Genomic DNA, 25449 nt, shown 5'->3' on the forward strand with positions numbered 1-25449 from the left:
GGCCAGAATGTCAGTCCATGTTGGAGCAGGTTTAGATACAGTCTAAAGTATAGATCTCAAAGTCTGTGCACAGAATTTAGCAAGGGCCTCGCACCTTCTGATGCATCAGGTAGGTGCACAATAGCATAGCCTAACCCTCTGTACTTTGGTCTATATTGATGCGGGACATAGACAGCCAGCTGATGACCAATCCATTAGTGCAATGGATGGCTGGAAGCATTTGTCTTTGCCTTTGCAATACCACAGAAGCAATGCATGGTCAATGTACAGCAATGACACACCTGTGTGAACAGCCAGGAGACCCCCCCCCCATGTTATGTTACATAGTTACATAGTTAGTACGGTCGAAAAAAGACATATGTCCATCAAGTTCAACCAGGGAATTAAGGGGTAGGGGTGTGGCGCGATATTGGGGAAGGGATGAGATTTTATATTTCTTCATAAGCATTAATCTTATTTTGTCAATTAGGAACATTCAGCACCCACCCGCTATCAAGGCAGCTGCCTATCATGTCATGCCCTACCTGCACAGGTGTGCTGGCTACTCAAATGATCCAATTAAGGAGGCCATTTAGTCAGCAGCAGCAGAAGTCCTGTGCCTGGACGCTCCAACAGCGGCCAGACACAAGCAGAAGCAGCAGAAGCAGCAGCAGCAGCACCACCTTTTGTTTTTTGGCTGCAGCAGCAGCAAGGCCCACAGGGCTGGCTAGCTGGCTAGCCAGCAAGCAGGTAGCAATGAAAGTAGGAATCTTTCTTTTTAACCCTGTAAGGGGGTGGTGCACTGTACCCGAAGATACTGCCATATCGGGTCAATGCATAGGGCGACGGAAGCAAGCTTCGAAATCGGCCCCCGTTCTCAAAAATCCATTTAATATATGGTCCCCAGATAGGGGACGTATCAGATATTAAACTGATAAGAACAGATACTACACTTGATCTTAGCCAAAAGGCCGAGAAGCGATAACCGTGAAAGGGGCGGGCCCAACAAGGTCCCCTTCATGGGCACTATCACTGCTTGCTGTCAGGGAGGCTGCCAGACAATTTTCCATGCACACTCTGGGCTGGGGGGCAGTCAACCACCAGTACACACAGCAGAACCTAAACCCATACCATTATTGCTAAGCAGCAAGACAGGGGCCCATTGCACTCCCACGGGGCCTTTTTAAATGCAATCCATAACCCGGATTTGCCAGGAACCCTTCTTACTCCTCCTACTTGCATGTGACACTGGGCTTAGGATCTGCATAGGAAACACACACACAAGCACACACCTACCTTTGTTGCCTGCAGATGCCTCCTTGGCTGTCCCCAAACGGTATCAAACCAACACCCACGGGAAGCTGTAAGCATAGAGGACATGCCTGCACCCCATTGGACTTACCTGTGTGGGTTAAACCCGGGATATTTGACAACCTATGGCGGTGATGGTTCTGCTCAGGCAGAGCAGTGCTGATGCTCCTCATAAAGCTGTCGCTGCTGTGAAGGTTCTAGGTGACATCACAAATCCCTATGGTTACATACACAACAAAGCTGGGTTGTTGTTGTTTACACTCTGCAAGGCCTGTGGAAGTGAGTGACATCATAGCACTGTAGTTCTGAGGGTTCTAGATGGATGCAACAATCTCCTGTTGCTTCTATGAAGGCCATAATAGACGACATCACCAAACAGCTCCATAGTCACATACACAGCAAAGGAGAGATGTTGTTTACACCTAGTGATGTCAGTGGTATTGAGTGACATCACAGCACAGTGCTAAGGCTCCTGGGCCTGGACACAGCAGCGGCTGCAATATCTCAACGGAGAATACGTTTATATATATGTGTGTGTGTGCGCGTATATATATATATATATATATATATATATATATATATATATATATTTCTCCGCCGAAATCACTTTTAAACCCATTTCCACCTTTTTTTCCCTTCTCTTCCTCTTACTTTTTTTTCACGTTTTTTTACGTTTTTCTCCTTTTCGCCTCTTTTCTGGGCGTATTATTCTTCTTTTTCTTCTTTTTTTTCGTCTAATGCATACCCCATCAGTGCAGCAATGCTTATTCAATACCGCCAGCAGATGGAGACACTGGGGGATAATTTTCTAAGGATTTATACTGATTTTTCCTGTCTGAATTTGTCGCACAGAAAGTTGCAGGCCAAATATGTGTGACATTTCTGCGACTTTAGCTTCTAGAGCATTTTTACAACATTATACATAGGTGCTGAATACATAAAAAGCGACTGTTCAGCGACAGACAAGTCGCATCGGCTGAAAGTAGGCCAGAATGTCAGTCCATGTTGGAGCAGGTTTAGATACAGTCTAAAGTATAGATCTCAAAGTCTGTGCACAGAATTTAGCAAGGGCCTCGCACCTTCTGATGCATCAGGTAGGTGCACAATAGCATAGCCTAACCCTCTGTACTTTGGTCTATATTGATGCGGGACATAGACAGCCAGCTGATGACCAATCCATTAGTGCAATGGATGGCTGGAAGCATTTGTCTTTGCCTTTGCAATACCACAGAAGCAATGCATGGTCAATGTACAGCAATGACACACCTGTGTGAACAGCCAGGAGACCCCCCCCCCATGTTATGTTACATAGTTACATAGTTAGTACGGTCGAAAAAAGACATATGTCCATCAAGTTCAACCAGGGAATTAAGGGGTAGGGGTGTGGCGCGATATTGGGGAAGGGATGAGATTTTATATTTCTTCATAAGCATTAATCTTATTTTGTCAATTAGGAACATTCAGCACCCACCCGCTATCAAGGCAGCTGCCTATCATGTCATGCCCTACCTGCACAGGTGTGCTGGCTACTCAAATGATCCAATTAAGGAGGCCATTTAGTCAGCAGCAGCAGAAGTCCTGTGCCTGGACGCTCCAACAGCGGCCAGACACAAGCAGAAGCAGCAGAAGCAGCAGCAGCAGCACCACCTTTTGTTTTTTGGCTGCAGCAGCAGCAAGGCCCACAGGGCTGGCTAGCTGGCTAGCCAGCAAGCAGGTAGCAATGAAAGTAGGAATCTTTCTTTTTAACCCTGTAAGGGGGTGGTGCACTGTACCCGAAGATACTGCCATATCGGGTCAATGCATAGGGCGACGGAAGCAAGCTTCGAAATCGGCCCCCGTTCTCAAAAATCCATTTAATATATGGTCCCCAGATAGGGGACGTATCAGATATTAAACTGATAAGAACAGATACTACACTTGATCTTAGCCAAAAGGCCGAGAAGCGATAACCGTGAAAGGGGCGGGCCCAACAAGGTCCCCTTCATGGGCACTATCACTGCTTGCTGTCAGGGAGGCTGCCAGACAATTTTCCATGCACACTCTGGGCTGGGGGGCAGTCAACCACCAGTACACACAGCAGAACCTAAACCCATACCATTATTGCTAAGCAGCAAGACAGGGGCCCATTGCACTCCCACGGGGCCTTTTTAAATGCAATCCATAACCCGGATTTGCCAGGAACCCTTCTTACTCCTCCTACTTGCATGTGACACTGGGCTTAGGATCTGCATAGGAAACACACACACAAGCACACACCTACCTTTGTTGCCTGCAGATGCCTCCTTGGCTGTCCCCAAACGGTATCAAACCAACACCCACGGGAAGCTGTAAGCATAGAGGACATGCCTGCACCCCATTGGACTTACCTGTGTGGGTTAAACCCGGGTTATTTGACAACCTATGGCGGTGATGGTTCTGCTCAGGCAGAGCAGTGCTGATGCTCCTCATAAAGCTGTCGCTGCTGTGAAGGTTCTAGGTGACATCACAAATCCCTATGGTTACATACACAACAAAGCTGGGTTGTTGTTGTTTACACTCTGCAAGGCCTGTGGAAGTGAGTGACATCATAGCACTGTAGTTCTGAGGGTTCTAGATGGATGCAACAATCTCCTGTTGCTTCTATGAAGGCCATAATAGACGACATCACCAAACAGCTCCATAGTCACATACACAGCAAAGGAGAGATGTTGTTTACACCTAGTGATGTCAGTGGTATTGAGTGACATCACAGCACAGTGCTAAGGCTCCTGGGCCTGGACACAGCAGCGGCTGCAATATCTCAACGGAGAATACGTTTATATATATGTGTGTGTGTGCGCGTATATATATATATATATATATATATATATATATATATATATATATATTTCTCCGCCGAAATCACTTTTAAACCCATTTCCACCTTTTTTTCCCTTCTCTTCCTCTTACTTTTTTTTCACGTTTTTTTACGTTTTTCTCCTTTTCGCCTCTTTTCTGGGCGTATTATTCTTCTTTTTCTTCTTTTTTTTCGTCTAATGCATACCCCATCAGTGCAGCAATGCTTATTCAATACCGCCAGCAGATGGAGACACTGGGGGATAATTTTCTAAGGATTTATACTGATTTTTCCTGTCTGAATTTGTCGCACAGAAAGTTGCAGGCCAAATATGTGTGACATTTCTGCGACTTTAGCTTCTAGAGCATTTTTACAACATTATACATAGGTGCTGAATACATAAAAAGCGACTGTTCAGCGACAGACAAGTCGCATCGGCTGAAAGTAGGCCAGAATGTCAGTCCATGTTGGAGCAGGTTTAGATACAGTCTAAAGTATAGATCTCAAAGTCTGTGCACAGAATTTAGCAAGGGCCTCGCACCTTCTGATGCATCAGGTAGGTGCACAATAGCATAGCCTAACCCTCTGTACTTTGGTCTATATTGATGCGGGACATAGACAGCCAGCTGATGACCAATCCATTAGTGCAATGGATGGCTGGAAGCATTTGTCTTTGCCTTTGCAATACCACAGAAGCAATGCATGGTCAATGTACAGCAATGACACACCTGTGTGAACAGCCAGGAGACCCCCCCCCCATGTTATGTTACATAGTTACATAGTTAGTACGGTCGAAAAAAGACATATGTCCATCAAGTTCAACCAGGGAATTAAGGGGTAGGGGTGTGGCGCGATATTGGGGAAGGGATGAGATTTTATATTTCTTCATAAGCATTAATCTTATTTTGTCAATTAGGAACATTCAGCACCCACCCGCTATCAAGGCAGCTGCCTATCATGTCATGCCCTACCTGCACAGGTGTGCTGGCTACTCAAATGATCCAATTAAGGAGGCCATTTAGTCAGCAGCAGCAGAAGTCCTGTGCCTGGACGCTCCAACAGCGGCCAGACACAAGCAGAAGCAGCAGAAGCAGCAGCAGCAGCACCACCTTTTGTTTTTTGGCTGCAGCAGCAGCAAGGCCCACAGGGCTGGCTAGCTGGCTAGCCAGCAAGCAGGTAGCAATGAAAGTAGGAATCTTTCTTTTTAACCCTGTAAGGGGGTGGTGCACTGTACCCGAAGATACTGCCATATCGGGTCAATGCATAGGGCGACGGAAGCAAGCTTCGAAATCGGCCCCCGTTCTCAAAAATCCATTTAATATATGGTCCCCAGATAGGGGACGTATCAGATATTAAACTGATAAGAACAGATACTACACTTGATCTTAGCCAAAAGGCCGAGAAGCGATAACCGTGAAAGGGGCGGGCCCAACAAGGTCCCCTTCATGGGCACTATCACTGCTTGCTGTCAGGGAGGCTGCCAGACAATTTTCCATGCACACTCTGGGCTGGGGGGCAGTCAACCACCAGTACACACAGCAGAACCTAAACCCATACCATTATTGCTAAGCAGCAAGACAGGGGCCCATTGCACTCCCACGGGGCCTTTTTAAATGCAATCCATAACCCGGATTTGCCAGGAACCCTTCTTACTCCTCCTACTTGCATGTGACACTGGGCTTAGGATCTGCATAGGAAACACACACACAAGCACACACCTACCTTTGTTGCCTGCAGATGCCTCCTTGGCTGTCCCCAAACGGTATCAAACCAACACCCACGGGAAGCTGTAAGCATAGAGGACATGCCTGCACCCCATTGGACTTACCTGTGTGGGTTAAACCCGGGTTATTTGACAACCTATGGCGGTGATGGTTCTGCTCAGGCAGAGCAGTGCTGATGCTCCTCATAAAGCTGTCGCTGCTGTGAAGGTTCTAGGTGACATCACAAATCCCTATGGTTACATACACAACAAAGCTGGGTTGTTGTTGTTTACACTCTGCAAGGCCTGTGGAAGTGAGTGACATCATAGCACTGTAGTTCTGAGGGTTCTAGATGGATGCAACAATCTCCTGTTGCTTCTATGAAGGCCATAATAGACGACATCACCAAACAGCTCCATAGTCACATACACAGCAAAGGAGAGATGTTGTTTACACCTAGTGATGTCAGTGGTATTGAGTGACATCACAGCACAGTGCTAAGGCTCCTGGGCCTGGACACAGCAGCGGCTGCAATATCTCAACGGAGAATACGTTTATATATATGTGTGTGTGTGCGCGTATATATATATATATATATATATATATATATATATATATATATATATTTCTCCGCCGAAATCACTTTTAAACCCATTTCCACCTTTTTTTCCCTTCTCTTCCTCTTACTTTTTTTTCACGTTTTTTTACGTTTTTCTCCTTTTCGCCTCTTTTCTGGGCGTATTATTCTTCTTTTTCTTCTTCTTTTTTCGTCTAATGCATACCCCATCAGTGCAGCAATGCTTATTCAATACCGCCAGCAGATGGAGACACTGGGGGATAATTTTCTAAGGATTTATACTGATTTTTCCTGTCTGAATTTGTCGCACAGAAAGTTGCAGGCCAAATATGTGTGACATTTCTGCGACTTTAGCTTCTAGAGCATTTTTACAACATTATACATAGGTGCTGAATACATAAAAAGCGACTGTTCAGCGACAGACAAGTCGCATCGGCTGAAAGTAGGCCAGAATGTCAGTCCATGTTGGAGCAGGTTTAGATACAGTCTAAAGTATAGATCTCAAAGTCTGTGCACAGAATTTAGCAAGGGCCTCGCACCTTCTGATGCATCAGGTAGGTGCACAATAGCATAGCCTAACCCTCTGTACTTTGGTCTATATTGATGCGGGACATAGACAGCCAGCTGATGACCAATCCATTAGTGCAATGGATGGCTGGAAGCATTTGTCTTTGCCTTTGCAATACCACAGAAGCAATGCATGGTCAATGTACAGCAATGACACACCTGTGTGAACAGCCAGGAGACCCCCCCCCCATGTTATGTTACATAGTTACATAGTTAGTACGGTCGAAAAAAGACATATGTCCATCAAGTTCAACCAGGGAATTAAGGGGTAGGGGTGTGGCGCGATATTGGGGAAGGGATGAGATTTTATATTTCTTCATAAGCATTAATCTTATTTTGTCAATTAGGAACATTCAGCACCCACCCGCTATCAAGGCAGCTGCCTATCATGTCATGCCCTACCTGCACAGGTGTGCTGGCTACTCAAATGATCCAATTAAGGAGGCCATTTAGTCAGCAGCAGCAGAAGTCCTGTGCCTGGACGCTCCAACAGCGGCCAGACACAAGCAGAAGCAGCAGAAGCAGCAGCAGCAGCACCACCTTTTGTTTTTTGGCTGCAGCAGCAGCAAGGCCCACAGGGCTGGCTAGCTGGCTAGCCAGCAAGCAGGTAGCAATGAAAGTAGGAATCTTTCTTTTTAACCCTGTAAGGGGGTGGTGCACTGTACCCGAAGATACTGCCATATCGGGTCAATGCATAGGGCGACGGAAGCAAGCTTCGAAATCGGCCCCCGTTCTCAAAAATCCATTTAATATATGGTCCCCAGATAGGGGACGTATCAGATATTAAACTGATAAGAACAGATTTTTTTTTTTTTTTACATTTTTATTGAAAAAACTCAAAAACTTAAATACATCACAAAAAATGTTTACAATACATCAAATACTGTTTTCCATAAATGTAAATTCCACATAGCTAATGCTTTTTTCTGCCCATATCTCTTTTTATCAATTAAATAGTACAAGTAAACTTCACTGTATATCATCTTCAAACATTCTTTTTCACAAATAAAATCTCTTTTGAAGACAAGGATATTACGAACTTTCCATAATACATTTTTTGTACAGTTGATAAAAATCCACAAAATTCTCTCTTTTTCTTTCGTAACTCCATCACTTTTGCCATATAAAACAACTTCATGATTTAAAACTTTTAGACCTGTTAGGAATTTCAATAAAGAACCAATTAGTCTAAAAACCTTTTGTGCAAAATAACAATTCCAGAAAAGGTGCAAAACAGTTTCATCTATATTGCAATTTTCCCGGGGACAGACACATACAGCATTTAGACCTCTTCTATATTGGAAAAATCTTACCGGAAGACACTCATGGATAATCATCCATGCTAAATCCTTGTGCTCATTAAAAAGATATGGCTCGTTTACCTTTTTCCATATTTGTACACACCTATTATAAGAAAAATTAGAGACCATACATATTTCTTCTTGCAAATTTAACTGTACTTCTATCTTGCGAGCATCCCTCAAGGTTAACAAGTCAAAGTCTTTAAGGTTATATATACGTATAATTTTTTCTAAGATGGCATAATGTTTAGGCGGAGTTAAAAGTACAGGAGAAGATAATGATAAAAACACCCATTCTCTTTTTCTAAAAATATGTCCCGCAGAGTACTTTAAAAAACAGGACCATACACTTTTCATAAAAAGTCCCCTAAAACACCAACTAAAAAAACCTTAAGTATAAAAATTTTCTAATACAGGGAACCTGTTTTCCTCCATTTTTTTGTGACTTATACATAGTATCTCTTTTTAATTTTTCTGCTTTAGAACTCCATAGAAACTCAAAGAGAATCCTCTGAAGTTGCCTAGACATAAGTTCATTAGGAGGATAAATCATATTTAAATAGAGCATAATGGGTATTAGCATAGCCTTAATCACCAAAATTTTACCTTCTAAGGATAATTTCCTAAGGGACCAAAAGTCTACCTTTTTCTTTACCTTTTCTTTTACCATTAGCCAACTTTCCTCACCATTGTTATTTTTATCAAAGATGACTCCAAGGATTTTTATTTTTTCTGACTGTAATTTTAGGTTTGGTATTTGCACGTTTTCCCATTTACCTATATAAAAACAGTCACATTTAGATAAATTAAGTTTAAAAGCAGAAGCTTTACAAAAGAAATCAGTAACATCAACAACTCTTTGTAAAGAGAAGGCACTTTCACAAAAAACATTAATATCATCCATATAGCCACACACTTTAAGGGTGGCATTATTACCTCCAGGAACTGGCACTCCTTTTATTATTTTATCATTCCTTATTAAGTTTAACAGAGGTTCTATTGCACATATAAACAGTATAGGAGACAGAGGGCAGCCTTGCTTTACCCCTGATGATAAATTAATAAAATCTGTAAGGAAACCATTTATTAAAATCCTGCTAAAAGAACCTTTATATAAGAGAGCAATTTGCTTAATAAATATGTTAGGAAAACCCATGCGTTGTAAAACCATCCATAAAAAACAATGTGATACTCTATCGAACGCTTTATGAAAATCTAGAGATAGAATGGCTAGATTTTGATTCCGCTCTTGCTGATACCATATGACGTCCCTAATAGCATTTAAAGGTTCAGCTACACTCCTTCCTGGGACACCACATACCTGATCCACATGGATGACCTTGTACAAAAACGGCTTCATTCTGTTAACAAAAATTTTTGACATAATCTTATAATCAACATTAAGAAGCGTAATTGGTCTCCAATTTTCTAAGCTGTTCCTATCCCCCTTTTTGGGGATCAGAGACACTATACCACTCCTCCAAGATAAAGGTAGAACATCAGAATTAAAAGCCTCCTTAAAAATATTAAGCAAATCATCTTTAAAAATTTCCCAAAAGGTTTTATAAAACTCTACAGGAAGTCCATCAGAACCTGGTGTTTTACCTGTGGATAAACTTTTAGCAGCAATTTCTAATTCTTGGCATCTTACTTCTGTGCAAAGTGCATCTTGGTCCTCCTTACTTAAACCACAATCTAAAGTGCTTAGGAGAAAATTAGCAGCAGATATATCAATGGGTTTCTCATTAAACAGATCTTGATAAAAGGATTTAGCTTTGGATAACATTCCTACATTAGTAGTTTCATCCTCAATGTTAATCATTAACTTTTTTGTTTCCATTACCTTTTTAAAAAAGAATCTTGTACACTTTTCATCCTTCTCTTTACATTCAACTTTGGAGTTAAAAATTATTTCTTTCCCTTTGTTAGTTATAGCCTTCTGAATATCACTTTTAACACTTAAAATCAGATCGTCTACATATACACCCAGCTCTTTGAGTTGATAATAGGTTTGTAGTTTTGTGTTAAGATCTCTATACCATTTCAGTTTCTCTTTTGTTTTTTTAACACCCATCTTAATAAAATACTCTTTAAATTTTACCTTGCAGAATTCCCACCATGCTAAAAGAGAATTAAAATTAGTCCTTGAGTTCTGCAATTTTTTAAAAAGATAGATAAAATTACATTTAATTTCTTCATCTTCAAGCAAAGAGATATTCAGACGCCAGACTCCTTTGGCTCTGCAAACCCCATCAAACTTACATGTAGCAGATAAAATCTTATGATCTGAAAAAAAGGTAGAAGTCAATTGCATATTCCCATAAAATGCAAATCCAGAAGCAAAAATATAATCAATCCTTGACATATAAAGGCTATTCCCCCAGGTATACCCAGGGTCATTAGGGAAAGAGGTTCTCCACAAATCTTTTAAATTAAAATCAACTATAAAATCCTTTAGTTGTTTTTCAGTCTTATCTTTCCTTTGTTCAGATCCTCCAGCCCGCTCCTCTCCTGCCATTATACAATTAAAATCACCAGCGATGATAAGCGGGGATGAACCCGGTAAATAAAACTGAATTTTCTCTAATAAATCAGATCTTTCATCCTTATCTGGAGAGGCATATACATTTAAAAGTCTCATATTCATGTCATTATAAATAATATGAACGAGCAGGGCTCTACCGGGTACAATGTCTGTGAAGGAGGTAACTTTATACTCACTGCTCTTGAACAGTATGCCAACACCAGTCACTTTCCTCTCATTATCCCCTGACCACACAGACGGGCCAAGAGTCCATTCAGATCTCAAAGATGAATAATTGATATCATAATCAATGGCACATTCCTGTAAAAATAAAATGTCTGTAGGCAAAGAAGACAAGAAAGAAAATAAAGCAGCCCTCCTCTCTGGGCTCTTCAAACTCCTCACATTGAAGGAGGAGATATTAACACTTGGTAGCTCCTGGGTCATTCATTATCCTCAGACAAAGAACCCCAATCTGTAGGTGGTGACACAAATTCCTCAATATTAACAGGGTCGGATGCTGTTATAACCTTTTGGCAGACAATCTCCACGTTCCCCTCGTCCGCACTAACTCGACCACTCCTTTTGATGTTAAGGCCCTTTTCCTCTTTCCGGTCTCTGCTTTTCCTCTTTCGCCGTTCTTCTACATCCATCTCCTCTGTATCCCTTCTGGGCGGTCCAGGACCCTCAACTTCCATGAGAGGAGAACCCCTCACTTCTGTCTCAGGTCCCACGACCTTCCCCGGGGACACAATGCTTTTGGAGACATGAGCCACAGCAGGTATCACAGGAATTCCGGTAGCAGAAGACTCAGGCATCACTTTCAGGGTGTGGGTCTTAGGCACAGGCACAGCATCCATGGAGCTCTTCCTCATCGAGGGACCAGCCGACGTAGCCACAATATTGGCCCAGGAGCGTTGAGGACAATCCTTAAAAGCGTGTCCTTTCTGCTTACACACATTACACAGAATCTCATTTTGACAGTCCAAAGTGGTGTGGCCTTTTTGGCCACATCTTTTGCAAATAACCACTTCCTCTTTGCAAGATTCTTGTGTATGACCATATTTATGGCATTTCCTGCAATAATACGGCATCCCAGGGTAGAATAAATAGCCACGTTTACGCCCAATTAAAAAATTTGCAGGTGGGCGACACAGACCTCCAATTCCTCTCACATCTTCTCTGAACTTAACAGCAAACTTATGCTTTCCAGTCCAAAAGTCCATTGCATTCATTATTTTATGAGAGTATTTGACTTCCGCACAATATTGGTTTAAAAATAAGACAATGTCTCTTATATCCACGTATGGATCGTGCATAGTAACCACCAGTGGAACATCGCCATTAGAATATAGAGCAATGAAAACAAGTCCTTTCATATCCTCCTCATTGGCAAGCTCCCGAACTTTCTCAAACATATGGTCACATGCAGATGCGGAAGTCAAGGTAAGAATGAAAAGTCCTTTACCTGGGTCTTTTAGGCAAAACACATCTTCTCTCTGAATGTGCAATAAATCCAGCATGATTCTCTTGACAAAAAATTCCAAAGTCATCTTCTCCTTTTTCTCCTCATCCACTTCAATACGGAAGGTGTTCTTAATCCGAGTTTCAGTATGCGCAGCAAACCTAAGGGTCGCCATGGGGGATCGCCTTCCCGTTCTTTGTAAGTCCTCCTCCTATAGCAGCATGAGGCTTAAGACGGCTAAAAAACCGCCGATGCCTCAAGGCCGAAGGTTCGACGAACTCAGAGCCCCTTGACAAGATACAAGATCTTAGCCAAAAGGCCGAGAAGCGATAACCGTGAAAGGGGCGGGCCCAACAAGGTCCCCTTCATGGGCACTATCACTGCTTGCTGTCAGGGAGGCTGCCAGACAATTTTCCATGCACACTCTGGGCTGGGGGGCAGTCAACCACCAGTACACACAGCAGAACCTAAACCCATACCATTATTGCTAAGCAGCAAGACAGGGGCCCATTGCACTCCCACGGGGCCTTTTTAAATGCAATCCATAACCCGGATTTGCCAGGAACCCTTCTTACTCCTCCTACTTGCATGTGACACTGGGCTTAGGATCTGCATAGGAAACACACACACAAGCACACACCTACCTTTGTTGCCTGCAGATGCCTCCTTGGCTGTCCCCAAACGGTATCAAACCAACACCCACGGGAAGCTGTAAGCATAGAGGACATGCCTGCACCCCATTGGACTTACCTGTGTGGGTTAAACCCGGGTTATTTGACAACCTATGGCGGTGATGGTTCTGCTCAGGCAGAGCAGTGCTGATGCTCCTCATAAAGCTGTCGCTGCTGTGAAGGTTCTAGGTGACATCACAAATCCCTATGGTTACATACACAACAAAGCTGGGTTGTTGTTGTTTACACTCTGCAAGGCCTGTGGAAGTGAGTGACATCATAGCACTGTAGTTCTGAGGGTTCTAGATGGATGCAACAATCTCCTGTTGCTTCTATGAAGGCCATAATAGACGACATCACCAAACAGCTCCATAGTCACATACACAGCAAAGGAGAGATGTTGTTTACACCTAGTGATGTCAGTGGTATTGAGTGACATCACAGCACAGTGCTAAGGCTCCTGGGCCTGGACACAGCAGCGGCTGCAATATCTCAACGGAGAATACGTTTATATATATGTGTGTGTGTGCGCGTATATATATATATATATATATATATATATATATATATATTTCTCCGCCGAAATCACTTTTAAACCCATTTCCACCTTTTTTTCCCTTCTCTTCCTCTTACTTTTTTTTCACGTTTTTTTACGTTTTTCTCCTTTTCGCCTCTTTTCTGGGCGTATTATTCTTCTTTTTCTTCTTTTTTTTCGTCTAATGCATACCCCATCAGTGCAGCAATGCTTATTCAATACCGCCAGCAGATGGAGACACTGGGGGATAATTTTCTAAGGATTTATACTGATTTTTCCTGTCTGAATTTGTCGCACAGAAAGTTGCAGGCCAAATATGTGTGACATTTCTGCGACTTTAGCTTCTAGAGCATTTTTACAACATTATACATAGGTGCTGAATACATAAAAAGCGACTGTTCAGCGACAGACAAGTCGCATCGGCTGAAAGTAGGCCAGAATGTCAGTCCATGTTGGAGCAGGTTTAGATACAGTCTAAAGTATAGATCTCAAAGTCTGTGCACAGAATTTAGCAAGGGCCTCGCACCTTCTGATGCATCAGGTAGGTGCACAATAGCATAGCCTAACCCTCTGTACTTTGGTCTATATTGATGCGGGACATAGACAGCCAGCTGATGACCAATCCATTAGTGCAATGGATGGCTGGAAGCATTTGTCTTTGCCTTTGCAATACCACAGAAGCAATGCATGGTCAATGTACAGCAATGACACACCTGTGTGAACAGCCAGGAGACCCCCCCCCCATGTTATGTTACATAGTTACATAGTTAGTACGGTCGAAAAAAGACATATGTCCATCAAGTTCAACCAGGGAATTAAGGGGTAGGGGTGTGGCGCGATATTGGGGAAGGGATGAGATTTTATATTTCTTCATAAGCATTAATCTTATTTTGTCAATTAGGAACATTCAGCACCCACCCGCTATCAAGGCAGCTGCCTATCATGTCATGCCCTACCTGCACAGGTGTGCTGGCTACTCAAATGATCCAATTAAGGAGGCCATTTAGTCAGCAGCAGCAGAAGTCCTGTGCCTGGACGCTCCAACAGCGGCCAGACACAAGCAGAAGCAGCAGAAGCAGCAGCAGCAGCACCACCTTTTGTTTTTTGGCTGCAGCAGCAGCAAGGCCCACAGGGCTGGCTAGCTGGCTAGCCAGCAAGCAGGTAGCAATGAAAGTAGGAATCTTTCTTTTTAACCCTGTAAGGGGGTGGTGCACTGTACCCGAAGATACTGCCATATCGGGTCAATGCATAGGGCGACGGAAGCAAGCTTCGAAATCGGCCCCCGTTCTCAAAAATCCATTTAATATATGGTCCCCAGATAGGGGACGTATCAGATATTAAACTGATAAGAACAGATACTACACTTGATCTTAGCCAAAAGGCCGAGAAGCGATAACCGTGAAAGGGGCGGGCCCAACAAGGTCCCCTTCATGGGCACTATCACTGCTTGCTGTCAGGGAGGCTGCCAGACAATTTTCCATGCACACTCTGGGCTGGGGGGCAGTCAACCACCAGTACACACAGCAGAACCTAAACCCATACCATTATTGCTAAGCAGCAAGACAGGGGCCCATTGCACTCCCACGGGGCCTTTTTAAATGCAATCCATAACCCGGATTTGCCAGGAACCCTTCTTACTCCTCCTACTTGCATGTGACACTGGGCTTAGGATCTGCATAGGAAACACACACACAAGCACACACCTACCTTTGTTGCCTGCAGATGCCTCCTTGGCTGTCCCCAAACGGTATCAAACCAACACCCACGGGAAGCTGTAAGCATAGAGGACATGCCTGCACCCCATTGGACTTACCTGTGTGGGTTAAACCCGGGTTATTTGACAACCTATGGCGGTGATGGTTCTGCTCAGGCAGAGCAGTGCTGATGCTCCTCATAAAGCTGTCGCTGCTGTGAAGGTTCTAGGTGACATCACAAATCCCTATGGTTACATACACAACAAAGCTGGGTTGTTGTTGTTTACACTCTGCAAGGCCTGTGGAAGTGAGTGACATCATAGCACTGTAGTTCTGAGGGTTCTAGATGGATGCAACAATCTCCTGTTGCTTCTATGAAGGCCATAATAGACGACATCACCAAACAGCTCCATAGTCACATACACAGCAAAGGAGAGATGTTGTTTACACCTAGTGATGTCAGTGGTATTGAGTGACATCACAGCACAGTGCTAAGGCTCCTGGGCCTGGACACAGCAGCGGCTGCAATATCTCAACGGAGAATACGTTTATATATATGTGTGTGTGTGCGCGTATATATATATATATATATATATATATATATATATATATATATATTTCTCCGCCGAAATCACTTTTAAACCCATTTCCACCTTTTTTTCCCTTCTCTTCCTCTTACTTTTTTTTCACGTTTTTTTACGTTTTTCTCCTTTTCGCCTCTTTTCTGGGCGTATTATTCTTCTTTTTCTTCTTTTTTTTCGTCTAATGCATACCCCATCAGTGCAGCAATGCTTATTCAATACCGCCAGCAGATGGAGACACTGGGGGATAATTTTCTAAGGATTTATACTGATTTTTCCTGTCTGAATTTGTCGCACAGAAAGTTGCAGGCCAAATATGTGTGACATTTCTGCGACTTTAGCTTCTAGAGCATTTTTACAACATTATACATAGGTGCTGAATACATAAAAAGCGACTGTTCAGCGACAGACAAGTCGCATCGGCTGAAAGTAGGCCAGAATGTCAGTCCATGTTGGAGCAGGTTTAGATACAGTCTAAAGTATAGATCTCAAAGTCTGTGCACAGAATTTAGCAAGGGCCTCGCACCTTCTGATGCATCAGGTAGGTGCACAATAGCATAGCCTAACCCTCTGTACTTTGGTCTATATTGATGCGGGACATAGACAGCCAGCTGATGACCAATCCATTAGTGCAATGGATGGCTGGAAGCATTTGTCTTTGCCTTTGCAATACCACAGAAGCAATGCATGGTCAATGTACAGCAATGACACACCTGTGTGAACAGCCAGGAGACCCCCCCCCATGTTATGTTACATAGTTACATAGTTAGTACGGTCGAAAAAAGACATATGTCCATCAAGTTCAACCAGGGAATTAAGGGGTAGGGGTGTGGCGCGATATTGGGGAAGGGATGAGATTTTATATTTCTTCATAAGCATTAATCTTATTTTGTCAATTAGGAACATTCAGCACCCACCCGCTATCAAGGCAGCTGCCTATCATGTCATGCCCTACCTGCACAGGTGTGCTGGCTACTCAAATGATCCAATTAAGGAGGCCATTTAGTCAGCAGCAGCAGAAGTCCTGTGCCTGGACGCTCCAACAGCGGCCAGACACAAGCAGAAGCAGCAGAAGCAGCAGCAGCAGCACCACCTTTTGTTTTTTGGCTGCAGCAGCAGCAAGGCCCACAGGGCTGGCTAGCTGGCTAGCCAGCAAGCAGGTAGCAATGAAAGTAGGAATCTTTCTTTTTAACCCTGTAAGGGGGTGGTGCACTGTACCCGAAGATACTGCCATATCGGGTCAATGCATAGGGCGACGGAAGCAAGCTTCGAAATCGGCCCCCGTTCTCAAAAATCCATTTAATATATGGTCCCCAGATAGGGGACGTATCAGATATTAAACTGATAAGAACAGATACTACACTTGATCTTAGCCAAAAGGCCGAGAAGCGATAACCGTGAAAGGGGCGGGCCCAACAAGGTCCCCTTCATGGGCACTATCACTGCTTGCTGTCAGGGAGGCTGCCAGACAATTTTCCATGCACACTCTGGGCTGGGGGGCAGTCAACCACCAGTACACACAGCAGAACCTAAACCCATACCATTATTGCTAAGCAGCAAGACAGGGGCCCATTGCACTCCCACGGGGCCTTTTTAAATGCAATCCATAACCCGGATTTGCCAGGAACCCTTCTTACTCCTCCTACTTGCATGTGACACTGGGCTTAGGATCTGCATAGGAAACACACACACAAGCACACACCTACCTTTGTTGCCTGCAGATGCCTCCTTGGCTGTCCCCAAACGGTATCAAACCAACACCCACGGGAAGCTGTAAGCATAGAGGACATGCCTGCACCCCATTGGACTTACCTGTGTGGGTTAAACCCGGGTTATTTGACAACCTATGGCGGTGATGGTTCTGCTCAGGCAGAGCAGTGCTGATGCTCCTCATAAAGCTGTCGCTGCTGTGAAGGTTCTAGGTGACATCACAAATCCCTATGGTTACATACACAACAAAGCTGGGTTGTTGTTGTTTACACTCTGCAAGGCCTGTGGAAGTGAGTGACATCATAGCACTGTAGTTCTGAGGGTTCTAGATGGATGCAACAATCTCCTGTTGCTTCTATGAAGGCCATAATAGACGACATCACCAAACAGCTCCATAGTCACATACACAGCAAAGGAGAGATGTTGTTTACACCTAGTGATGTCAGTGGTATTGAGTGACATCACAGCACAGTGCTAAGGCTCCTGGGCCTGGACACAGCAGCGGCTGCAATATCTCAACGGAGAATACGTTTATATATATGTGTGTGTGTGCGCGTATATATATATATATATATATATATATATATATATATATATATATATTTCTCCGCCGAAATCACTTTTAAACCCATTTCCACCTTTTTTTCCCTTCTCTTCCTCTTACTTTTTTTTCACGTTTTTTTACGTTTTTCTCCTTTTCGCCTCTTTTCTGGGCGTATTATTCTTCTTTTTCTTCTTTTTTTTCGTCTAATGCATACCCCATCAGTGCAGCAATGCTTATTCAATACCGCCAGCAGATGGAGACACTGGGGGATAATTTTCTAAGGATTTATACTGATTTTTCCTGTCTGAATTTGTCGCACAGAAAGTTGCAGGCCAAATATGTGTGACATTTCTGCGACTTTAGCTTCTAGAGCATTTTTACAACATTATACATAGGTGCTGAATACATAAAAAGCGACTGTTCAGCGACAGACAAGTCGCATCGGCTGAAAGTAGGCCAGAATGTCAGTCCATGTTGGAGCAGGTTTAGATACAGTCTAAAGTATAGATCTCAAAGTCTGTGCACAGAATTTAGCAAGGGCCTCGCACCTTCTGATGCATCAGGTAGGTGCACAATAGCATAGCCTAACCCTCTGTACTTTGGTCTATATTGATGCGGGACATAGACAGCCAGCTGATGACCAATCCATTAGTGCAATGGATGGCTGGAAGCATTTGTCTTTGCCTTTGCAATACCACAGAAGCAATGCATGGTCAATGTACAGCAATGACACACCTGTGTGAACAGCCAGGAGACCCCCCCCCCCATGTTATGTTACATAGTTACATAGTTAGTACGGTCGAAAAAAGACATATGTCCATCAAGTTCAACCAGGGAATTAAGGGGTAGGGGTGTGGCGCGATATTGGGGAAGGGATGAGATTTTATATTTCTTCATAAGCATTAATCTTATTTTGTCAATTAGGAACATTCAGCACCCACCCGCTATCAAGGCAGCTGCCTATCATGTCATGCCCTACCTGCACAGGTGTGCTGGCTACTCAAATGATCCAATTAAGGAGGCCATTTAGTCAGCAGCAGCAGAAGTCCTGTGCCTGGACGCTCCAACAGCGGCCAGACACAAGCAGAAGCAGCAGAAGCAGCAGCAGCAGCACCACCTTTTGTTTTTTGGCTGCAGCAGCAGCAAGGCCCACAGGGCTGGCTAGCTGGCTAGCCAGCAAGCAGGTAGCAATGAAAGTAGGAATCTTTCTTTTTAACCCTGTAAGGGGGTGGTGCACTGTACCCGAAGATACTGCCATATCGGGTCAATGCATAGGGCGACGGAAGCAAGCTTCGAAATCGGCCCCCGTTCTCAAAAATCCATTTAATATATGGTCCCCAGATAGGGGACGTATCAGATATTAAACTGATAAGAACAGATACTACACTTGATCTTAGCCAAAAGGCCGAGAAGCGATAACCGTGAAAGGGGCGGGCCCAACAAGGTCCCCTTCATGGGCACTATCACTGCTTGCTGTCAGGGAGGCTGCCAGACAATTTTCCATGCACACTCTGGGCTGGGGGGCAGTCAACCACCAGTACACACAGCAGAACCTAAACCCATACCATTATTGCTAAGCAGCAAGACAGGGGCCCATTGCACTCCCACGGGGCCTTTTTAAATGCAATCCATAACCCGGATTTGCCAGGAACCCTTCTTACTCCTCCTACTTGCATGTGACACTGGGCTTAGGATCTGCATAGGAAACACACACACAAGCACACACCTACCTTTGTTGCCTGCAGATGCCTCCTTGGCTGTCCCCAAACGGTATCAAACCAACACCCACGGGAAGCTGTAAGCATAGAGGACATGCCTGCACCCCATTGGACTTACCTGTGTGGGTTAAACCCGGGTTATTTGACAACCTATGGCGGTGATGGTTCTGCTCAGGCAGAGCAGTGCTGATGCTCCTCATAAAGCTGTCGCTGCTGTGAAGGTTCTAGGTGACATCACAAATCCCTATGGTTACATACACAACAAAGCTGGGTTGTTGTTGTTTACACTCTGCAAGGCCTGTGGAAGTGAGTGACATCATAGCACTGTAGTTCTGAGGGTTCTAGATGGATGCAACAATCTCCTGTTGCTTCTATGAAGGCCATAATAGACGACATCACCAAACAGCTCCATAGTCACATACACAGCAAAGGAGAGATGTTGTTTACACCTAGTGATGTCAGTGGTATTGAGTGACATCACAGCACAGTGCTAAGGCTCCTGGGCCTGGACACAGCAGCGGCTGCAATATCTCAACGGAGAATACGTTTATATATATGTGTGTGTGTGCGCGTATATATATATATATATATATATATATATATATATATATTTCTCCGCCGAAATCACTTTTAAACCCATTTCCACCTTTTTTTCCCTTCTCTTCCTCTTACTTTTTTTTCACGTTTTTTTACGTTTTTCTCCTTTTCGCCTCTTTTCTGGGCGTATTATTCTTCTTTTTCTTCTTTTTTTTCGTCTAATGCATACCCCATCAGTGCAGCAATGCTTATTCAATACCGCCAGCAGATGGAGACACTGGGGGATAATTTTCTAAGGATTTATACTGATTTTTCCTGTCTGAATTTGTCGCACAGAAAGTTGCAGGCCAAATATGTGTGACATTTCTGCGACTTTAGCTTCTAGAGCATTTTTACAACATTATACATAGGTGCTGAATACATAAAAAGCGACTGTTCAGCGACAGACAAGTCGCATCGGCTGAAAGTAGGCCAGAATGTCAGTCCATGTTGGAGCAGGTTTAGATACAGTCTAAAGTATAGATCTCAAAGTCTGTGCACAGAATTTAGCAAGGGCCTCGCACCTTCTGATGCATCAGGTAGGTGCACAATAGCATAGCCTAACCCTCTGTACTTTGGTCTATATTGATGCGGGACATAGACAGCCAGCTGATGACCAATCCATTAGTGCAATGGATGGCTGGAAGCATTTGTCTTTGCCTTTGCAATACCACAGAAGCAATGCATGGTCAATGTACAGCAATGACACACCTGTGTGAACAGCCAGGAGACCCCCCCCCCATGTTATGTTACATAGTTACATAGTTAGTACGGTCGAAAAAAGACATATGTCCATCAAGTTCAACCAGGGAATTAAGGGGTAGGGGTGTGGCGCGATATTGGGGAAGGGATGAGATTTTATATTTCTTCATAAGCATTAATCTTATTTTGTCAATTAGGAACATTCAGCACCCACCCGCTATCAAGGCAGCTGCCTATCATGTCATGCCCTACCTGCACAGGTGTGCTGGCTACTCAAATGATCCAATTAAGGAGGCCATTTAGTCAGCAGCAGCAGAAGTCCTGTGCCTGGACGCTCCAACAGCGGCCAGACACAAGCAGAAGCAGCAGAAGCAGCAGCAGCAGCACCACCTTTTGTTTTTTGGCTGCAGCAGCAGCAAGGCCCACAGGGCTGGCTAGCTGGCTAGCCAGCAAGCAGGTAGCAATGAAAGTAGGAATCTTTCTTTTTAACCCTGTAAGGGGGTGGTGCACTGTACCCGAAGATACTGCCATATCGGGTCAATGCATAGGGCGACGGAAGCAAGCTTCGAAATCGGCCCCCGTTCTCAAAAATCCATTTAATATATGGTCCCCAGATAGGGGACGTATCAGATATTAAACTGATAAGAACAGATACTACACTTGATCTTAGCCAAAAGGCCGAGAAGCGATAACCGTGAAAGCCGTGAAAGGGGCGGGCCCAACAAGGTCCCCTTCATGGGCACTATCACTGCTTGCTGTCAGGGAGGCTGCCAGACAATTTTCCATGCACACTCTGGGCTGGGGGGCAGTCAACCACCAGTACACACAGCAGAACCTAAACCCATACCATTATTGCTAAGCAGCAAGACAGGGGCCCATTGCACTCCCACGGGGCCTTTTTAAATGCAATCCATAACCCGGATTTGCCAGGAACCCTTCTTACTCCTCCTACTTGCATGTGACACTGGGCTTAGGATCTGCATAGGAAACACACACACAAGCACACACCTACCTTTGTTGCCTGCAGATGCCTCCTTGGCTGTCCCCAAACGGTATCAAACCAACACCCACGGGAAGCTGTAAGCATAGAGGACATGCCTGCACCCCATTGGACTTACCTGTGTGGGTTAAACCCGGGTTATTTGACAACCTATGGCGGTGATGGTTCTGCTCAGGCAGAGCAGTGCTGATGCTCCTCATAAAGCTGTCGCTGCTGTGAAGGTTCTAGGTGACATCACAAATCCCTATGGTTACATACACAACAAAGCTGGGTTGTTGTTGTTTACACTCTGCAAGGCCTGTGGAAGTGAGTGACATCATAGCACTGTAGTTCTGAGGGTTCTAGATGGATGCAACAATCTCCTGTTGCTTCTATGAAGGCCATAATAGACGACATCACCAAACAGCTCCATAGTCACATACACAGCAAAGGAGAGATGTTGTTTACACCTAGTGATGTCAGTGGTATTGAGTGACATCACAGCACAGTGCTAAGGCTCCTGGGCCTGGACACAGCAGCGGCTGCAATATCTCAACGGAGAATACGTTTATATATATGTGTGTGTGTGCGCGTATATATATATATATATATATATATATATATATATATATATATATATATATATATTTCTCCGCCGAAATCACTTTTAAACCCATTTCCACCTTTTTTTCCCTTCTCTTCCTCTTACTTTTTTTTCACGTTTTTTTACGTTTTTCTCCTTTTCGCCTCTTTTCTGGGCATATTATTCTTCTTTTTCTTCTTTTTTTTCGTCTAATGCATACCCCATCAGTGCAGCAATGCTTATTCAATACCGCCAGCAGATGGAGACACTGGGGGATAATTTTCTAAGGATTTATACTGATTTTTCCTGTCTGAATTTGTCGCACAGAAAGTTGCAGGCCAAATATGTGTGACATTTCTGCGACTTTAGCTTCTAGAGCATTTTTACAACATTATACATAGGTGCTGAATACATAAAAAGCGACTGTTCAGCGACAGACAAGTCGCATCGGCTGAAAGTAGGCCAGAATGTCAGTCCATGTTGGAGCAGGTTTAGATACAGTCTAAAGTATAGATCTCAAAGTCTGTGCACAGAATTTAGCAAGGGCCTCGCACCTTCTGATGCATCAGGTAGGTGCACAATAGCATAGCCTAACCCTCTGTACTTTGGTCTATATTGATGCGGGACATAGACAGCCAGCTGATGACCAATCCATTAGTGCAATGGATGGCTGGAAGCATTTGTCTTTGCCTTTGCAATACCACAGAAGCAATGCATGGTCAATGTACAGCAATGACACACCTGTGTGAACAGCCAGGAGACCCCCCCCCCCCCCCCCCCCCATGTTATGTTACATAGTTACATAGTTAGTACGGTCGAAAAAAGACATATGTCCATCAAGTTCAACCAGGGAATTAAGGGGTAGGGGTGTGGCGCGATATTGGGGAAGGGATGAGATTTTATATTTCTTCATAAGCATTAATCTTATTTTGTCAATTAGGAACATTCAGCACCCACCCGCTATCAAGGCAGCTGCCTATCATGTCATGCCCTACCTGCACAGGTGTGCTGGCTACTCAAATGATCCAATTAAGGAGGCCATTTAGTCAGCAGCAGCAGAAGTCCTGTGCCTGGACGCTCCAACAGCGGCCAGACACAAGCAGAAGCAGCAGAAGCAGCAGCAGCAGCACCACCTTTTGTTTTTTGGCTGCAGCAGCAGCAAGGCCCACAGGGCTGGCTAGCTGGCTAGCCAGCAAGCAGGTAGCAATGAAAGTAGGAATCTTTCTTTTTAACCCTGTAAGGGGGTGGTGCACTGTACCCGAAGATACTGCCATATCGGGTCAATGCATAGGGCGACGGAAGCAAGCTTCGAAATCGGCCCCCGTTCTCAAAAATCCATTTAATATATGGTCCCCAGATAGGGGACGTATCAGATATTAAACTGATAAGAACAGATACTACACTTGATCTTAGCCAAAAGGCCGAGAAGCGATAACCGTGAAAGGGGCGGGCCCAACAAGGTCCCCTTCATGGGCACTATCACTGCTTGCTGTCAGGCAGGCTGCCAGACAATTTTCCATGCACACTCTGGGCTGGGGGGCAGTCAACCACCAGTACACACAGCAGAACCTAAACCCATACCATTATTGCTAAGCAGCAAGACAGGGGCCCATTGCACTCCCACGGGGCCTTTTTAAATGCAATCCATAACCCGGATTTGCCAGGAACCCTTCTTACTCCTCCTACTTGCATGTGACACTGGGCTTAGGATCTGCATAGGAAACACACACACAAGCACACACCTACCTTTGTTGCCTGCAGATGCCTCCTTGGCTGTCCCCAAACGGTATCAAACCAACACCCACGGGAAGCTGTAAGCATAGAGGACATGCCTGCACCCCATTGGACTTACCTGTGTGGGTTAAACCCGGGTTATTTGACAACCTATGGCGGTGATGGTTCTGCTCAGGCAGAGCAGTGCTGATGCTCCTCATAAAGCTGTCGCTGCTGTGAAGGTTCTAGGTGACATCACAAATCCCTTTGGTTACATACACAACAAAGCTGGGTTGTTGTTGTTTACACTCTGCAAGGCCTGTGGAAGTGAGTGACATCATAGCACTGTAGTTCTGAGGGTTCTAGATGGATGCAACAATCTCCTGTTGCTTCTATGAAGGCCATAATAGACGACATCACCAAACAGCTCCATAGTCACATACACAGCAAAGGAGAGATGTTGTTTACACCTAGTGATGTCAGTGGTATTGAGTGACATCACAGCACAGTGCTAAGGCTCCTGGGCCTGGACACAGCAGCGGCTGCAATATCTCAACGGAGAATACGTTTATATATATGTGTGTGTGTGCGCGTATATATATATATATATATATATATATATATATATATATATATATTTCTCCGCCGAAATCACTTTTAAACCCATTTCCACCTTTTTTTCCCTTCTCTTCCTCTTACTTTTTTTTCACGTTTTTTTACGTTTTTCTCCTTTTCGCCTCTTTTCTGGGCGTATTATTCTTCTTTTTCTTCTTTTTTTTCGTCTAATGCATACCCCATCAGTGCAGCAATGCTTATTCAATACCGCCAGCAGATGGAGACACTGGGGGATAATTTTCTAAGGATTTATACTGATTTTTCCTGTCTGAATTTGTCGCACAGAAAGTTGCAGGCCAAATATGTGTGACATTTCTGCGACTTTAGCTTCTAGAGCATTTTTACAACATTATACATAGGTGCTGAATACATAAAAAGCGACTGTTCAGCGACAGACAAGTCGCATCGGCTGAAAGTAGGCCAGAATGTCAGTCCATGTTGGAGCAGGTTTAGATACAGTCTAAAGTATAGATCTCAAAGTCTGTGCACAGAATTTAGCAAGGGCCTCGCACCTTCTGATGCATCAGGTAGGTGCACAATAGCATAGCCTAACCCTCTGTACTTTGGTCTATATTGATGCGGGACA

The 25449-nt window shown here is 44.2% G+C and overlaps 9 non-coding genes across 9 annotated transcripts; all 9 read right to left on the bottom strand.

Annotated features, from left to right (window-relative positions):
• Window positions 1-771: 771 nt before the first annotated feature.
• Window positions 772-962, bottom strand: LOC130310309 (U2 spliceosomal RNA). Its single transcript, XR_008858838.1, has one exon. It is a non-coding gene; the product is annotated as a U2 spliceosomal RNA (small nuclear RNA).
• A 2084-nt stretch (window positions 963-3046) lies between these two features.
• Window positions 3047-3237, bottom strand: LOC130310310 (U2 spliceosomal RNA). Its single transcript, XR_008858840.1, has one exon. It is a non-coding gene; the product is annotated as a U2 spliceosomal RNA (small nuclear RNA).
• Window positions 3238-5323: 2086 nt separating this feature from the next.
• Window positions 5324-5514, bottom strand: LOC130310312 (U2 spliceosomal RNA). Its single transcript, XR_008858842.1, has one exon. It is a non-coding gene; the product is annotated as a U2 spliceosomal RNA (small nuclear RNA).
• A 2087-nt stretch (window positions 5515-7601) lies between these two features.
• LOC130310438 (U2 spliceosomal RNA) lies at window positions 7602-7791 on the bottom strand. Its single transcript, XR_008858962.1, has one exon. It is a non-coding gene; the product is annotated as a U2 spliceosomal RNA (small nuclear RNA).
• Window positions 7792-14651: 6860 nt separating this feature from the next.
• Window positions 14652-14842, bottom strand: LOC130310313 (U2 spliceosomal RNA). The gene has a single exon (XR_008858843.1). It is a non-coding gene; the product is annotated as a U2 spliceosomal RNA (small nuclear RNA).
• Window positions 14843-16925: 2083 nt separating this feature from the next.
• On the bottom strand, window positions 16926-17116 carry LOC130310314 (U2 spliceosomal RNA). The gene has a single exon (XR_008858844.1). It is a non-coding gene; the product is annotated as a U2 spliceosomal RNA (small nuclear RNA).
• Window positions 17117-19203: 2087 nt separating this feature from the next.
• Window positions 19204-19394, bottom strand: LOC130310316 (U2 spliceosomal RNA). The gene has a single exon (XR_008858845.1). It is a non-coding gene; the product is annotated as a U2 spliceosomal RNA (small nuclear RNA).
• A 2078-nt stretch (window positions 19395-21472) lies between these two features.
• LOC130310317 (U2 spliceosomal RNA) lies at window positions 21473-21663 on the bottom strand. The gene has a single exon (XR_008858846.1). It is a non-coding gene; the product is annotated as a U2 spliceosomal RNA (small nuclear RNA).
• Window positions 21664-23777: 2114 nt separating this feature from the next.
• Window positions 23778-23968, bottom strand: LOC130310318 (U2 spliceosomal RNA). The gene has a single exon (XR_008858847.1). It is a non-coding gene; the product is annotated as a U2 spliceosomal RNA (small nuclear RNA).
• Between the last annotated feature and the right edge of the window lie 1481 nt (window positions 23969-25449).

Source organism: Hyla sarda, unplaced genomic scaffold (assembly GCF_029499605.1).
Source record: "Hyla sarda isolate aHylSar1 unplaced genomic scaffold, aHylSar1.hap1 scaffold_157, whole genome shotgun sequence".
NCBI classification, from domain to species: Eukaryota; Metazoa; Chordata; class Amphibia; order Anura; family Hylidae; genus Hyla; species Hyla sarda.